The 18,060-nt window shown below is 42.6% G+C and overlaps 1 protein-coding gene across 1 annotated transcript in view; it reads left to right on the forward strand.

The window, feature by feature from the left end:
- The first annotated feature begins 585 nt into the window (after positions 1–585).
- CDH20 (cadherin 20) overlaps positions 586–18,060 on the forward strand; it is a 118,792-nt gene continuing 101,317 nt past the window's right edge. The window contains exon 1 of the mRNA XM_086899070.1: positions 586–971. The gene's annotated coding sequence lies outside the window, so the exon portion shown is untranslated. The remainder of the gene's footprint in view (positions 972–18,060) is intronic.

An 18,060-nucleotide genomic window follows, 5' to 3' on the forward strand; every position in this document is an offset into this window, starting at 1 on the left:
CAAAGTTGGTGCAAGTTTGCTGCCTTCCCATTCTGTGCAGAAAGATGAAGGCTAGCACGGGAATGGTGAATAAGAAATACCTGCCCTCCTGATTGCTTCAGGTCAAGGTCGAGACAAATTAGTCGGCAGAAAGGATGCCTTGTCCTGCCGCTGCCTTTGCAGCTGTTGTTCTGTGGATGGGGAGTATTTCAGCAAGCCTGGCAGCTTTTATGAACACTAAAATGAGCTTTAAACGTGGATGTAAAGCCCCTGTATTATTTGGTTGTTTTTCCAAAGTCTTACACAAACCCTCCAGGAAGCCCTACCGTTTGCCCTCATAAAAGTAACTCTGACATTAGTCTCAGCATGTTCATTAGCTAAAATCGAACCTTCCAAAGAAATTCAGCTTTCATCTTCGTACCCTTTTAGTTAAATAAAGGACCGCTTCTCTTCTCCGGTGTGACTTTTGGTCCACCTCAGCAGCCCATCCCCTCGCAGCCAATGCGGTGCGCTTTGGAATCCTCCCGGGATGTAACCAGCCCTGCGGAGGGGACACCCGGGGTTGCTCTCCCGTAGCCGGGAGGCTGCTGGGGCGGGGGGTTCCCCGGGAAGGAGGGCGGGGGGCGGCGCAGGAGGGCGCAGCTCCCCGGCACCAATCGCCTCCCGCAGGTCCCCGCGGCGGCTTCAGACCCGCCGCGACACCCGCGGGCAGCCGAGCCAGGGCCACTTCCCGCGGGCAGCTCTGGGGAGCCTGGCGGCCGCGGGGCTCCTTCCTCCTCCTCCGCCTCCTCCTCCTCCTCCTCCTCCTCCTCCTCCGCCCGCGGCCGTGCGGCGCCCCCAGCCCGAGCCTCTCTCGGCAGCCGGAGACAGGAGCGAGCCGCAGCTCCCTCCGCGGCAGCGGAACGGGGGCGCGGGGATGTGAGGGGCGCACCCGGCCGAGGAGGGAAGTCCCGTCGCCAGGAAGGCAGTCGGGAGCTCCTCCACACTGCAAGGTAACCCGACCTCTCCGTCGCGGACTTTTTCTTCTGCTTTTTTTTTTCCTTTCCCCCCCTCTTTCTCCCTCTCCTTTTTCTTTTCTCATTTTTCTTTATTTTTGTTTCCATTATTTCTTTCTTCTAATTCCCCTTTCCTTTTTTCCTTTTTTTTTTTTTTTTTTTTTCCTCTCTTCTCCTTTACTTTTTCTGCCTTTTTCTCCTTAGGGCTTTAGTATACTCTTAATCTTAGTTCTTCCTCCTATTATTTTTTTTTTTTTTTTTTACCTCTTTTTCCCACCCCCTGTCTGTCCAGCCGCAGTCAGACGGCGAGGAGGAGGCGGTGGGGAGCGGAGCGAGCCCACGGCGGGTCTCTCTGGAGTTTGGCTGGGACAAGCTTCCCCCGCTCCTCCGCGGCGGCAGGACCGGGCAGAGCCGGGCGGAGCCGGGCAGAGCCGGGCAGAGCGGGGCAGAGCCGGGCAGAGCCGGGCAGAGCCGGGCGGAGCGGGGCAGAGCCGGGCAGAGCCGGGCAGAGCGGGGCAGAGCCGGGCAGAGCCGGGCAGAGCGGGGCAGAGCCGGGCAGAGCGGGGCAGAGCCGGGCAGAGCCGGGCAGAGCCGGGCGGAGCCGGGCAGAGCCGGGCGGAGCGGGGCTCGGAGCGTCCCGGCGGCGCGGCTGCCCAGCGGGACAGGGGAGCGGGACACACAGACGGGGCAGAAAGAGCCGCCCGGGGCATGCAGCACCTCCCTCCAACTTTCCCGGGGCCGGGAGCCTCCTCCGGGTTTTCGGCAGTACGAGAAAAAACTATGGGAGAAGGTGTGCGTGTGTGGATGTGCGTGGATGCTGTACAGACGGAGCTGGAAATTATCCACCCCCCCCGCCTCCCGCCACCACGCCGGGGCTCCCGAGGAAGAAGCGTCCCCCTGTCCGGGGGTGTCCGGGGGTGTCCGGGGGTGTCCGGGGGTGTCCGGGGGTGTCCGGGGGCTCCGGGGGTGTCCGGGGGCCCCGGGTCTCGGCGGGCGCTGCGGGAGCGGCGCGGAAGGGGGTGCGGGGGGACACAAATGGTAAAAGATACGGAAGGAAGAGACCCAGTGGCTGGGACATAAATCAGGCAGAATATATGGGGAGTTGATGAGAATAGGTCTTTTCACCCTTTAAAAAAAAAAAAAAAAAAAAAAAAAAATAGCCACTTTGGAAGAGAAAAAGGAGGCTGATTATTGGCATCCAGCTCTGAAACCCAGGCAGCTGATGCTGAAGGGAGCCAAAGGGAGCAGTTCTTCTTGGTTTAAAAACAGCAAGACAGTCTCTGCCAAAGATTGCTGTAAACACTGAATAAAGATTTCATTGTGGCTTGGTGTGACCGGAATAATTAGGCAGTTAATTGTTCATTCTGATCTTAAAGTGCAGTAATCAGTAGTGCACAGTAGGAAAAATACGGGGGAAAGGGAGGAAAAATAGGAATAGGAAAATGATAGGAAAATGCATCACTTTTTCCTCTTTCGCAGGTTTTTTTTTATGTGGGTTGTTTTTTTTCTCTGTGTGTGTGTGTGTGTGTGAGAGAGAGAGAGAGAGAGAGAGAGAGAGACTGGGAGCACGTGGGTCTCAGTCTATTTAGATAGAGCACCTTTGTAAAGCTGGGGTGTAATTGTGCTTTTGCTGCCACTGTGTCAATATCATTTTGGGCTGGACAAAATCAAATTATGAGACTTAAAGAAATCCTATTTTATGGAAATGGTATCTGAAGATGCCTGGAGAATGAACATTTTAACTACATTGACTAATACCAATTAATGCATTTTACTTATGTGTGCACTTTATTGCCAACTCAGCAGGGATGAAAGCTAATGGTGCCAGCTTTTGTGCTGCTCTAAGACATTTCTCAAGCAGTCACACAAGGCTTTAATGGTAAACTGTTTTGAGTTTTTAACACTGTGATTGTGTCCCTGCTCAGCTCAAGTTCCTTGCAGAGGTGATTCTTTCATGGCAATCTAATGAAATGATCTCTTGTTACACTGTGTTAGCTATTCCCTGTGACACAGCAGGAAGATACAACCTGCGAGTGTTTGTACTGGAGGTGGTGATAAGTTGTTGAGCAAGATGCACATATAAGCAACAGAATATTACTTATTGATATTAACTGGAAGATGGCACCCTAGGCAAAAGGTGTTTTGCTTTCCTGCATAGCATATTTTTACATATATATGTATATACACACATTTGTGCTAAAGAAGCATAATAGTGAATTAACCACCAGAAAGGATGGAAGGATGTTGTGTTTAAAAGGAAAAAGAAAAACCAACTTCAAAAGCAGTCCATAGTCATTTAAGCAAGGTGGAAGGATTTCTCAAAGTCTAATTGTAAAGGAAACAGGTTTATAATTCGTATAACTTCCTTGACCTTACAACAGTTACACAAAAGACTCATTTTGCCTGGAGACATCGATACAGGCTGCACATCCATCATAAAGGAATAAATAAACATGCTGTAATTGGGCAAGGTTTTAAAAGTAATTCAGTTAAGTATAATTTCTGTCGCTGCACATGCAGAAAACTAGGAGATACCCATCATGAGAAAAAACAGGAGGGAGCTCTCATTCAGCTCTGAAAAGTAAAAGAGTTTGTTAGATTTTTTTGAAGCTGCGTTTGCTGAAGGTTTTGACCTGCACTTTCAGAGATTTTTGTGGGAAGACAAGAGGCAAAAACATGAGGCATGTTGTCCATCTAAGAGTACAAAACTAATATAAAACACTGCAGTCTTCTCTCAGGTTATAGAGTTTAGAGGAGCAAGGACAGAATGATAGCTCCAGAATGGCAAAAACATCTCTTAACAACTGGGTATGTAAGGGCCAAATGTTAAGATCCACTTTACAAGGATTTTTACTAAGCTGGTGAATGTGTTCTGTCCTACTGCAGTGATACTCAATACTCAGTCTATGAAGACTACCCCTGATTTAACAACAATCTGTGCAGAAAGAATGTCTTCTTGCTACAGTCTAGAAGGGGATGCTGCTAACTTTATTTGCACCTATGTAGTCTAAGAAATCTAGGGATATTCCACATTTTACAAAAATTCAAAAAGTGTGGTGACAAGTGACCATATAAGAGACTCTGCTCAAGTTTCTGATTACAATGTTTTGTCAAAAAGTATTTCAAAAAATTGGCATGGTGTATCCCCTGCACAAATACCATGTTAAAGTCTAGAGTAATTTGAAGATTGATAAAAATATTTTGAGAAGAGTCTGAAGTGCAAGTGGCTCCTCATTTCTATAATAAAATGCATTGAGAACACACTTTGCTCATCACAGTGAGTTTGGTAAGGGGTCCTCCTTGCATTGTTATAGCGTGTAGCAAAATACACAGAGGATTACACACTTTTAAATAAGGAAAATATTTTCCATCAAACTGTAGCTAGAATCCTGGATACTATCTTATACCTATCCTTAATACTAATTTATATACTGTTTGAAATGCATAGTACATCTTCATAATAAAATTGCATTGTCACAGACATAATTGTTATTCATAACAAGTAGTCTCACAAACAGATTCCATCCCTTTAAGTATTGAGTCTCAGTCAGGCCAATTATGACTAAATTACTGCATGTTCTCTCCTGTATCAACTAATTAAAGGGTAATTAATAAAATGATAATTTCATTCCATGGCAATGTCTACATCTGGTTGTCATGGCAAAGATTGTTTGACATATGGTTAAATGGTCAGGCACTACATTGTGTGAATGCAACATTTGCACAGAACACCTGGCAAGCCAGAGAAATTTAACCCTTAAGAAATTAATTTCAAGAATCTGTGTCAATGTGTTATTACACTGGTTTGCTTATTCTCTCTCTTCTCTCTTATAGTCTTCTTACACCTTTAAGAAAATTTAGTGCTCCAAGTTAATTTAAGTAACTCAGACGGGGCGAGGGAAGAGTGGGTAGACAATTTGTGATATTAGATTGGAAATGAAAGATAAAATAATACTGACTTTTCTGTGGGAAATAAAATGGGGTGGTTCTAAAATAACTTCTGAGAGGAGATACTCCATTGGTTCTCATATTCCTGGGAGTTTCCCCTTTTCAGAAAATCAGGCTGAAATTAGCATGGTGACAAAATTATCTTTTTTTTTTTTTTTTTTTTTCCCTAGATACAGTTGTATGCCAGGATTAAGCCTGAGATTGTGGTCAGAACAGCATGGAAAAATCTGCATTGCAGCCTTCCCTCACTGTACCTGTCATATGTAGATGAAACAAAACTTATCTCCTCAAGGAGAGTAACCATAAAATTCACACATACTTTTATCAAGTCAACGGATTATATGAATAAACAATTCTCCTGTAGGTAGCTGCTGTGCAAAATAACATATGCACATACTCTGAAGTATCAGTGGTTGAAATTCTCAGGGAAGCCCATAGATAGGATTTTATGCATATCTTAAAGGAATGTGTATTAGGCCTCAGCACTGCCTTGAAAAAGTTCAACCACTGCTGTTTCAAAGTGTGCAACAGAGTTTATGTCTGTCCTTTAAAACATAAACTCTAAGTAGTGATATTTTAACGTGGACTAAATGACAATTTCTTATCTATACTGGGTCAAGCTGAATCCCTCATAAAACTAAAACCAAAAAGCAACAAGCATAATGATTTCCTTCTCTTTAGAACAAAAAGAAAAAAATAGTTTAAAAGGAGGAAGATAACTAGTGCTTTTTCTCCAAATAGGGCAAAGTAAAAAGGATGTAGTAAACTGCAGGAAGACATGAAAGTCTGTCTTTTCCCATGCAAACAATCCTCAATGAACAGTTCCCCCAGTGAATAGTCGGGGTCGCTCATCACCTCGCGTGGTCAGGTGCAGAGCGTGGCCAGCGGTGCTCATAAAGCGCTGTTTGTCCGTCTCTCTGAGAGCCTGAGTCCTGCTCCTTGAGAATTTCCAAGCACACGGATCCCCCTCATTTTCATTCTACTCGTGCAACTCATTAACACCTGGAAAATCTTTTATAGCATTTAACTGCATCAGATGCATTGTCCGGCACATGTTTTCTTAATAGGGCTTTCACTGTGGTATTGCCAAAGAGCCCTTATGTCACAGCTGGGAACATGAATCTGTCATGTCAGTGCTGTACCTTGGGTTAGACAGTAATAGTGTATGAGTGTGTTTTATGGAGGAGCCGAACATGCCCGTATACTGTGCGAGCAGGGAAGAATGTGAAGCTTGTTCTCCGAAATAAAGATTCAGGCTGGTGCTAGTAGAGTACTTTGTACCATTTAAACACTGCTGCCTCTAAGGCATTGCACTTAAGAAAAGGGAAGTTTGAGGCAAGCAAGACACATCCTAGTATTTTAGTGGTGTAATGCTGCTAGTTAACGATATGTCATCATTTACATTTCAGTAGGAAAAAAATTGCCAGAGGTTTCTAATTCAACAGAAACAACCAGAAGTTGATATGAAAGTCCTTACCCTGGGAATATTTGTTTTTAAAACAAGTTTGATTTAAACATATTTGGCAATATAAGAAGAAGGGGAAGAGAAGTAAATGTTTTCTAATTCCATATGGTTTTTGTGCCCATTAGATCACTGTAAAACCCAGCTTTAAATAGATTACTTTGTAGCTCTGTAATCAGAATGCCTTGGGTAATTAAAAAAGGATAGAACTGTGAAAACTGACAGCAACGCATGTATAAGACCTACTTTTTTCAGAGGCATTTTTAACATAGTTACATACATTTCATCTGAAAGCTAAACACTTAAAATTCACCAGCTACAACACTAGCAAGCATGTCTTGATGGCATTCCAAAAGATAGAGCCCACATTTGAAAAGTGTTTGCAGACTTGAGAAACCGTAACTGTTGTGAAGGAGTTGACTCGGGTCCTCATTTATAGAATGAATGGATGAAAGGAGCATTTCATGCAGTCACAGGCAGTTCCAATTTTTAAACTACTTCTTTTGCTTTGAAAAGCGTAAGTATAATTCATATGCTAAGAAATAAATTCAAGGTACACTACTAAATGCATTCTGTATGTTAAAAGCTTTTGACTGTCATGATCTTTGTAACAGCTCTTCAAAAACCTGAGCATTCAGGGGTTGATACCCCAAACCACAACCAGTCCAAGCTTACTCCAAGCTTAAGCTGGAACCAGTGAAACACAAAGTTATTTGGGTAATAGGGCTGCCTTCTGAATTTCCCTCTTGGTTTTCTCCTTTTTGCCATCTGTGTCATCTTCTGTTTTTTCTAGCAGTGACAGCATTGGGATGCTCAATGTGCCCATGCTATTAGTTCATGTCCTCACCAAAGAGGGAAGAAATAGAGCTGGCTAGGGCTGCCATGGGGCCCCTGGGAAAAACATGTGGATTTGCCTCTCAGTAAGGCCTTTCTGTAAATTATTTGACTTTTACCAGAAGGACTGATGCCCTTCCTGCTTCTGCACAGATGTCAAATGGAGCAAGCACTCACCAAAACGTGTAGGGTCTGCCCTGGTGAGCTATGCAAAGCCCGTCAGCATAGCCCAAGAGGTGCTAAGAGTTTTCAGAAAGAGAGCATGCCATGGCTGAGTTATTCTACATTATTCCTTTTAGCAAATCAAAGGTAAAATATGCATCTGTGTAATTGGAGTATGTTGACCCTGGCTGGACCCCAGTGCCACCAAAGCCACTCTAACCCTTCCCTCAGCTGAACAGGGGAGGAAAAAATGCAATGAGTATACAGGTCAAGTTGAGGACAGGGGATATCCCTCACCAATTACTGTTACCAGTAAAACAGACTCAACTTGAGGAAATCAGTTTAATTCATTATGCAGCTCTTCTCCCCAGACTCAACTTCATTCCCAATTTCTCTGCCTCCCTGTGGAACAGGGGGACAGGGAATTGGGGCTGAAGTCAGTTCATCATACACTGTCACTGCTTCTCCTTCCTCATGGGAAGGACTCCTCGCATTCTTCCAGCATGGAGTCCCTCTCACAGGACTCAGTTCTCCATAAACTCCTCCAGCGAGAGTTCTTCCCATGGCTGCAGTCCTTCATGAAGTGCTCCAGGGTGGGTTCCCTGCAGGATTGATCACAAATCCTGCCAGCATAGGTTACCTTCAGCGTGGGCTCTCTACACACATCCACAGGTCCTGCCAGGAGCCTGCTACAGCATGGGCTTCCCATGGGGGACACGGCCACCTTTGGGCATCCATCTGCTCTGATGTGGGGTCCAGGGGCTGCCTCACCGCAGTCTTCACCCGGGGCTGGAGGGGAATCTCTGCTCCAGTGCCTGGAGCACCTCTTGCCCGTCCTTCTTCACAGACCTGGATGTCTGCAGGGCTGTTTCTCTCACACATTCCCACTCTCCTCTCAGGTTGCTGTTACACAAGGGTTTTTTCTCCCCTTCTTAAATAAATTATCCCAGAGGTGGTGCCACCGTTGCTGATGGGCTCAGCCTTGGCCAGCAGTGGGTCCATCCTGGTGCCAGTGGGCATTGGCTGTAGTGGACATGGAGGAAGCTTCTGGCAGCTCTCACAGAAACACCCCTGTAGCCCCACAGCTACCAAAACCTTGTCACTCAAATCCAATACAGTACTTAACTTTTGTACATGCCTAGGTATTGTGAGACATAGTCGAGAGCCCTTGCAGTATGTCACTTTGTTACTGCAAAGAAAGTTGAGGATTGACAGAAAGGCTTAACTATAAATTTTCTTGCCTGTATGAGTTTAATTTAGAATTGCAATCACAGTGAAACATAAATTAAAATAGCAGTAGTAGATCGCTAGTTGGCAAATCTCTTAAGAATAATATAGGTACTTCACTAGATTACAGAGTGCCTTCTATGTGCCTAGCCCATTGCTGAAATTAGTCTATTTTTTTAATTTTAAGATACTTTTGAAGAGGAGAGACAGGCTTTAAGAGGTGAAGTTATGGTGACTCTCTGTGTGAACTAGAAGACTGACTTCTGAAAGGGGAGCTTCCTTAATGAAAAGAAGTATTTCCCTTCAAATAAAGTTTTGCCCCAAGCATCCTCCAATCCATGCATAATCTGGAGGACATTAACCATTAAAGTAAATATTATGTATTACTTGACCTGCAGGTGTAATATATTAAGGCTTCAGAGCAAAAATACATTTTTACAGAAGAGAGTGGAGAAATAAAGAGGAAATCTGCAGGCCTCATGAAGGACCTATGAAGGACAGAAAAATGCTTTCCCAGAAAGGGAAGTATGGAAAGACTGTGTGTCAGTGGTGCCTTTGTGTTTGAACTGGACAGTTTCTTTCAATGTCAGAGGAGGGCTGCATGCAGCAGACAACTACCGTACCTCCTGAGAGGGGGTGCTGCTCTGTCCTCTTCAGAAAGAGATGTGGAAATGGACAGTCTCCATGCAAAGAATGCATGAGGACTGAGCACAAGCTGGTAAATTTATTCTAATAGCAAGGTCAAACGCCATCTTTTCTGGGCACCCCACGGACACCCAGAGGAGATCCTGTCAAAAGACTAGTGCACATCCTTGATAATGACAAGGGGAAGGGCTGCCAGGCCTGCTGGAAAGGCAGCAGTCAGCTATTGACGTTATCAGACCGGCTCTGTGGCCCACAGCCCTGTACACCTTCTGTCTTGGAGACGCTCCTCAGGAGGAAGGGCCAGGAGGAGCAGCTCTGGTAGCACGAGCTCCACATTAAACACTTGTAGCGGAGGAGGCACATAGGCAGAGTGCTGCAAGGAAGAGCTGAAATCAGCCTTCAAGCAGATGACAAGAGAGGATCTGTCAAACCAGCCTTCAAGAGGACAGAGAGCATGCTGAGAGAAAATGATGATAATAGCAACAAAACCTTGAGGAGACTGAACAGAGAAAGAAGCTGCAGGAGGGCAAGAAAACAGGATTTGTATAGTGAGGCAGACAGAAAGAAATGACAAATGTCTTCACAGAGTAACAGAGACAAAAAAGAACTGATCTGATAGGTGGCAAGAATGGAATTTGGCTCTGGCTTGGAAAGAGACTAATACAAAAAGAAGGCAAATAACTGTTCCATAGGGTAGTAAACAAGCATGGCAGAAAGCAGAGGAGTTTGTGATAACAGATAGAGATTGGAATAACAGCATCTGGATCCCACAAGAAGTCTCTGGGGTGAGTAAAGAATATTTGAGGGGGGGGGGTGGTAAAAAAGTCATATTCCTGGATTTGCAGGTGGTTTCAGGTTGTAGGTCATCAATATGCCAAGAAAAAGCATCTGTCAGCAATGTGTTGTAGATATTAGGGTTACATACAAAATGTAACCATTGTATAGAGATATTGGTCTGAACCATTTTTTAGTGGGGTATAGAGTTGGTGAATCCTCATAAGGGCGAGTTCAGTGGTGCTGCTAAAGACACTGTGTTAAACACACTGTGGTTGAGGATCCACTCTTCCAGGTGGGTTCCTGCTGTCCCCTGCCCAGGGTACATCTCAGCATGGAGGACAAAGGAGCTGGATGCTAAATTCAAATGTGTAGAAGTGATAATGGAAGCAAAGGAGAGAAGGAAAAGAGAGCAGCTCAACACTGAGCTGTCAGTCTCTGCCTGTCTGTTTTCCTTGCCTGTTTGGCCCGTGCAGCTCCTCAAGTGCCCTCGTTTTCTGTCCTGCTGCTCTTCTGCTGCTCTTCGCAAGAGAAGGGGCTCCCATTAAAGGCTCATTTGTATTACAGCCTGCTAAATAGGCGATTCTTAGTGAGGCAATGAATCACTAACAGCAGTGATACCCAGTATAGCTAATAACTTCTCCCTACTACTGTTTGCTATCTCCACCTCATTTGTTTCTCACCCTTGGGAGGAAGAGCTCCATTGCATTACCCCTGTAATCCCCTACTGGGCTGTACAGGTGTTTATGCAGAACAAACATATATGCTTGTGTGACAGGTAGGTGTTAATTTTTTACTACAAATTCCTAGCCTCAAAAAAAAGCATTCTCATTAAAATTTGTTGTCACTTTAATCCTGTTGCCAATGAACCCTTTGGCTATCAAGTCCTTGTTTTGTTGAAATGTCAATAGTTACAATATCAAAAATACATTCTAAGGTGTTCTGTTTTCTTCTTCATTGCGTCAATTTAGTAAAACATCAGTAAAATGCTCATAGATAACCATCTGACACTGGGATTTTATGCAGTTTGTTCCTTTTCTTTTCTGAGTATTTAAGTGTTAATACCTTTGCAGTGGGCAAAAGGTAGCTGTCCCAGGAGAGCATGGATAAGAGTTTTGAAACTGCTGTAGGATCTGGACACTTAAGTTCCCATTATTTTTAATGATCCCAGAGCATCCAAATTCCCCATGTAGTTACAGTTACCTACCAAATTGTCCTCAAAGAGTTGGTGGACCAAAACTGTTTTTATTTTGAGATAAATTGCCTTCTTTTCTCTGGGAACTTATCAAGTTATTTATTGAAGAGGCAATTACCAAATGTCATAACAGATTTGACTTACTAGCTGTAAATAGCCAATCTATAAACCATTACATGCATTTAAAAGCATTTTTAAGACTACTGGTATTTTTTTACATCTTTAGGAACTATCTAGAGAGAACTGAACCACTTAATTTCTGATTTAAAATATCACCCTATGCAGGATGATTGTTTTACTGGAAGACCACCCTGCTTTGCAGGGCTCCAGGAGAGTTAGATGAATGTCTGTTTTCTGTGTTAAAGGTTGGTGTCATCTCAGGCTAAAGAGATCTTTCCTGTCCTGTATGTTCAAGGGCTATTCAGACACTGAAATCACTGCCCTGATAAACTTTCTGTAATAACTTTCTCACCAGGGTACCATTTCACAGTGTTGGCCTGTTACTCGAAGAACCTTCACATGACACAGGGAAGTAAAAAAACAAATTAGAAACTTATTTTTTACAGACATTTTTCTATTTATATTTGCTTTACTGTGTAGATGGAGACCACTCAAGAAAGCATCACCCCAACTACATTACCCTACCTCTGATAATAACTTTAAAAATCATACAGTTCTTTAATGGTCACCATTTTCTTAAGGATAAGAAACACATGGTAACATAATGCTGCATAATTGAATGTTCAGTATTAGAAAATTTCTCATCAATGAAAAAAGGGTAGAAAGTTGGGGGTTTTTTTAAGTTTAATACTAGATGAAAGTATTTAGAATGGAGATAATATCAGTGAACTGCAAAGGAGGGTGCATTTGCAAATTCTGTCCATACTGACCAATAAACAATTTATGGAGAGAACACAAACAAACCGTTAGAATATTTTAAGATCATCGCTTCTGACAAGTATACTTTATTTATGACTTTGCAGTACATTCTTCTCCAGTGATGTTTATAGGAAATAAAAAGGGAAAGGGGGAAGACACAGCATTCACAATGTTTACAGTGTTTTATCCTCTTGTCCTCTGCCATGTGTGGGGTATTGTCAACAACAGTTGATCAGATAACCTCAATGCTCCTGCCTTATATAAAACCCTGGAACCAGGAAAAAATCACAGATGTGACAATAAATGTTTAAGGAATAGGACTGCAGAAAATGGTGCTCCTTTATCCTAAACTTGTGCAGTACTGGTGCCAGTAAATGAGTGCTGCCAGCACAGCCAAGTGAGTCTGGGTGAAAAAGGAGGCAGAGATGGGGTGGGATAAGTGTCCAGCCTTAGCACAACTTCTGCCACTGTTGGACACTCCATTGCCAAAGCCAAATGTTCACAATCTGATGAGATTATATACCTAATAAGAGCAGTGTTTCAGTTTAGCTTTGAGTCTGCTGATGCAACACGGATTTCGTAACTTTTGTCCACACAGTGAATCTGAGTTCTTGAGGAAATACATCAGGTTTAGTTTTCTGAGACTGAATCACCAGACAAAGGTAAAACTTCTGTTATTAGTTATAATCTGTGGTTTAGAGGTGCCTGCAGGTGCTAGGTAATATGCAAATCCCCCTCCAGTACAAACACATGGAGCATACTGCTCCATCCTAGGGCTTGCAGTCCAAATACCAGAGCTGAGAGATCACAGTTCTGTTTTGTCAAAGCTTAGATTTCAAAATCATCATGTTTTAGAGGGAAACCAAAGCCTTTAGAAAATGCTCAGACAAAAGACCAGTCAGAGCAATCACACTTAGTAATGAAGAGGTCAAGACTGTGATTTGTGTCTCAAAGTGACACGAAGGAGCCCTGATCTGAGCAATCTTTCCTGGAAAAGTTGAAAGTTCATATGCTTATGGTGGGAAAAAAAAAATTGCTTTTCTTTGCTTGAAGAGAAAACCAAAATGCTGTTGAACACAAGGCAGAGTGAAGGTAAAACAAGCCCAGAGAATGGTGTGGGCCATCAAGGAGAAAGGCAAGAGGAAAACCAAACACTGGAACCAGCCCCTGGTTCGTTCCCATTCCCATACTATAAATTTGCCATCCCAGTTCACCAGCCATTTTCCTCTTTTCAGCCTAGGCCAAAGTTTCTGAGAAATGGGCTGCAGTCCCTGGGATCAGGAGGCCAGCAGCCCTCTGCTCTGGACCCCGCCAGTGACTCCACAAGCACTGAGGGGTGCAGGCGTACAGCCCCTGTACCAGGAGTCTCTTTGCGCATCTCAACATCTTGGGGCGAGGCTGCCACACCACCCCATCGCCAAGGAGAGCTCCCTTTCTGGGGAGACCCTCTGCTGTCTGAGCACCACTTCTAGACCAGCATTGCTTCCATTGCTGGATGGACACTCTTGTGAAAAACCTGGAGCAGAAATAATAAGGAGACCCTTAACAGTATTGTCCGTTTAAAAGATATCCTGACAGTGTTGGTTAACTAGACAAGTGTGCCTCTAACAAACCCATCGAGCTTGATAAATGGTTCTCTATTAATATCCTAATTTTGCTGGATCTCACGAGCAGCTTTTGGAGTTCAGAGGCAGAAAAAAATTGCTTGAAAGATGGCTCTTACAAGAAGCTAATTGCATGCAGGGTTTTCAGAAATATTAGGTCAGTTTCTGTTCAAAAGTTGGGTGCCTGTTCTTCTTTAGTGGCAACAAAATTAATTCTTCTGGGCTTTGAGAGAAAAAGAAGTACTTTGATTTTTACCAGTTAATGTACCGTTGAATCTTACTTCAAATAAGTTCAGAATTTTTAAAGTTTTCAAACATTCCACAAAGGAAGGGATATAATTTCAAGGATGAAGGATGGTGTAAAATAATTCCAACAAAATTGATTGTGTTGGAAGCACTGTGTTTATATGACTTTTGTAAAATACTGCTTTTCTAATGCTAATATTTCAGCAGCAGAGAAGAAATATTGCAGTTGAGTTCTCTTCTGGACACATACATAAAAATACCATTTACACCACTACAGCAATGAAAACAATGTGATTTAAGTGGGGAAAGAACTTTCCCCATAGGCCATGTTTTAGTTCTAATTACAACCCATATATCTTAAAGATCCAGGATTTACTATGTAAGGACAGACTGGTGTCTGGGACAGTGACCCATGTCATTAATTCAAAGAAAGACGTAAAAAACTTTTACAATATGGCATGTCTGTTACTCTGCTCTTTAATACCAGAATGCAAGCTCACTGGTTTCAATGGGGTTATGATGATGTAATGAGAATACATCTCACTCAAAGAGGGTCTGCTTTGTAGTAAGCAAAAAACTTGATTTTTTGCATGCTCAATGGTCTTGTACTTTTTATTTTCTTTTTCTTTTTTTTTTTTCTCCTTTTTTTTTTTTTTTTTCCCTAGTGAATTTATTTTTACTGTTCTGTTACAAAGATGACCCCACCATCCTCTGGCTTGGTCATTCTATACATCATGATAGACCTTGCACTGATTCCCAATGAGGTCTCTACCTTACTGAAAGTTTTATAGAAAAGAGTTCCAGTGTGCTTCTTGATTTCCAGGAGTAAAATAATTTTTTTAATCAATATCGCCATGAAAAGAATTATGAAAAGAGTTGCTTTTAAGACATACTTTTAAAACTTGAGTCCATGAAGAAAGATTAATCTCAAATGCTTTTAAAGTCCTTTCTTATTTACAAGTCACACTGAGATTCTAGTTTGATACTAATCTTTGTACCTGAAATTCTGCCTTGACAGTCCCACTCAAAGGATTCAAATATGCAAGTTGTAAAAAAACTACTAGGTTTGATCACTAAAGTGTCCAATTAAGTATTTTTCTGTTCATTAAATTTGAATTCAATGTTCATAGTGAAAATAGACCTTTTAGTAAGATGCTCCACCGGAAAATCTAGCTGGCAGGTATGTTTTGTAATTGGGATGAAATGCTGCATTGGTGTGAAGCCTCTTGAGAACAACCACACCATGAGGTTCTCATGTCTGGTGGAGTTCTAATTCTGTTTGGGGAGAGGGATCCAGAGGTAGATGGAGACAAGTGGGTCAAGAATATCAGCTCTCAGTTGTGGCCATGTGAAGTTGGAGTGAAGGACCAAGATCACTACAGTCCTCCTGCTCCTTAACACTAAACATTTTATTTCTAAAACTTCAAGATGACCCATATCATACCATAGAAGTTAAAGTCTTTGCCTTTTTAAGCTGATTTTTATGAACTCTATGGAAAGCTAAATTTCCTTATTCGGGCTTCTTAATCTGATTTGGAAGAAATGCCAAATGCTATAACTTCTTGCAAGATGGAAATTTTGGTTTTCCATCTGATATAAAAATTGTATGATCATAGTAAATATTCTATCTTAAATCTCTTGTAAAAGGAAAAATGACAGGTACTGTCACATTTCTCTCAAAGAGTCTTAGCTAATCAAGGCTTTGTGGTTGCAGTGAGGTTGCAGCCATCACTCTGTGTGCGTGTGTGTGTGTGTGTGTGCAAGACTGGAGAAATCCTGGTCATCTGAACTTGTGTTCCAAAGTGTCCTTCATGCAGAAGAATATCTTCATTATTAAATTAAATACTTCCAATGACAGTATTCTATAATACTGAATTTTGGGAAATGTGTCAATTAAAAATATCATGAAAGGCAGAATGAGTAACCCAAAAAAGCAATCTCCTTCATGAATGCAAAAGGCTTTGAGTGTTTGGGAATCAGCCTTTCCCAGTGAAATAAGCCCTTCCAGTGGGATGAGGAGCAGGAAATTCCAAACATTCCTTAGTTAAGGAAAGTGAAAATGACAGTCTCCTACTGCAGGGTGAGAGGTCCTGCCCTCTCATTTGTATCCCCTGAGGACTCATAGAACTAATGTGTTAGTGCTCTTTTATTTGCTGATGATTTCAATTAGATCCTTAGACTGCAGTTCTGCCACATATCTGTCTTCCTTCATAGCCTTCTCTTTCCCTGTCTTACTTGATGATTACCCTAAAGTGGGCTTGCTTTTACATGTGCTTTTAGCCTCAGCTCATCCACAGAAATGAAATCTAGAAGTACTGTTTTGCACAGCCTGTAGAAAGACAAAGACATAAGGTTAGAAAAGTGGCATATGCCTTCATTTTTGTACTTCTTTCCTGTTCTAACCTGAAGGTGTGCAATAGCTTTTAAACGTTTCCTGAACATCCTTGCATCTCTAACAGCACATTTGACCACTTACATGTTTCAAAACACATTGATAACCTCTCTTCTGTGCTCCTCTGTTTGGAGATAACCCCTAGGCTGTAGGAGGTTAATCAGAAAAGAAAAGGGAAAAATAAAAAATCCAATGATCAGTGGAGTAGGTTTTGCTATGTATTGTCCCAGCATGTAATATAACAAAGCAACAGGCTCCTTTGAAATGTTGTGATAGCTAGGCAAGTGCTCAAAGCTGGACTTGAACTGCTTTTACACATGGAACAGATACAATTTTCCAGTGCATTATCATTTCCAGCTCCCTGTGACAGTCTGTGAAGTTTGCACCTCTCTATCAGCTCTAGCAGCCAGCAGGAAGCTGTGCCTTCTGGGAAACCAGGCTGAGACTTTGCCAGTAAGTTCCTCAGAAACTAATGACCATTTCAAATCCCACCACCTTCTCCTTCACAAGCAAGGTGCTGCCCTTGTTTTCCTTCCCAGCATACCCAGCATGTAGATTTAAAATAACAAAAACAAAGTCATGCCAAAACAAAACAAAATAAAACACTACAGTGCATACCCAGTTCTCCCTTGGGAATAGGATGAGAGGGAGAAACCTACATGGCAGCTGATGGTTGTTTAATGCTCTACAGGAAGAAAGTCAAATGCTACAGTGACGGTGGAAGCAGTCAGGTTAAAAAAAATTACTAGGAACAAGTACCAACACTAAGCAGCCTTAGAACTTCCACTAGGTCAAATTCTTGCTTTGGAGGATTTAAGTAGGACAGAACCCCATGCTGGATTTCTTTCTGGCCATGGGTTCCACTCCTGTGTGCACATGCATGTGTGCAAGCATCACCCAGTCTAGTCCAGGCAGTGAACACAGCAAAAGTTCAAAGCTTTTGGATTCCTCTTCATCGGTTTTTTTTGTTGTTTTTTTTTTTTTAAGGGACTGCGTCTGATCTTTGCTTTTCATCCCTGGATTTATTTGGAAGCATTTCTCTTCCCATTTCTTCATGTGGCAGGTTGCATGCAGATTCGGTTTTCTGGTATTCAGTGACCGTCCGCATTGCTTTGTACTTAGTTTACATCTTCATGGCTGTAATAAAACCGAGACTTGAAGGAATAACTGGATAAGCAGGTCTCTCTCTCCAGCTGTCATGTCTAGTTGTTGCAGAAAACTGGTGTTTCATTGTAAAAGATGTTAATTTCAATCTGAGCTGTGGCTGTGTTGAGAGGAGCATAAAAGGAATTCTTGATTATCTATATCAGTACCGTTGTCCCCAGGGACAGGCTCTGAATCTTCAGATCACATATGGCAAGAGTGCTGTGATAAAATATGCATCAATAAAACTTTGCAATTTATGATAATAAAGGAGTGGAAAGTTTTATACACTGTGATAATTATTCCTGACTGGTACTTTTTCCTTCCTTTCGTTCTTCTGTATGCCTTTGTGCTTAAACCTTTCCTGCGTGTTGTAGCAATGATTGCATCGTTGAAACTGCAGGTTCACAAACTGGGGGGGCTCACCTTGTTTCTAGGTCCATCGACCTTCTGTAGCCATCAGTTCACTTCTAAAGCAGCAGGAATTTGCCATCTCTGGGAAGGTTCTGCAGTGCTGTGACTCCTCACTATTCTTCCTCTTCTGTGCATGCATGCAGACTACATGCAGTATGGAT

This window comes from Cyanistes caeruleus, chromosome 1, assembly GCF_971803275.1.
Source record: "Cyanistes caeruleus chromosome 1, bCyaCae1.hap1.1, whole genome shotgun sequence".
Lineage (NCBI taxonomy): Eukaryota > Metazoa > Chordata > Aves > Passeriformes > Paridae > Cyanistes > Cyanistes caeruleus.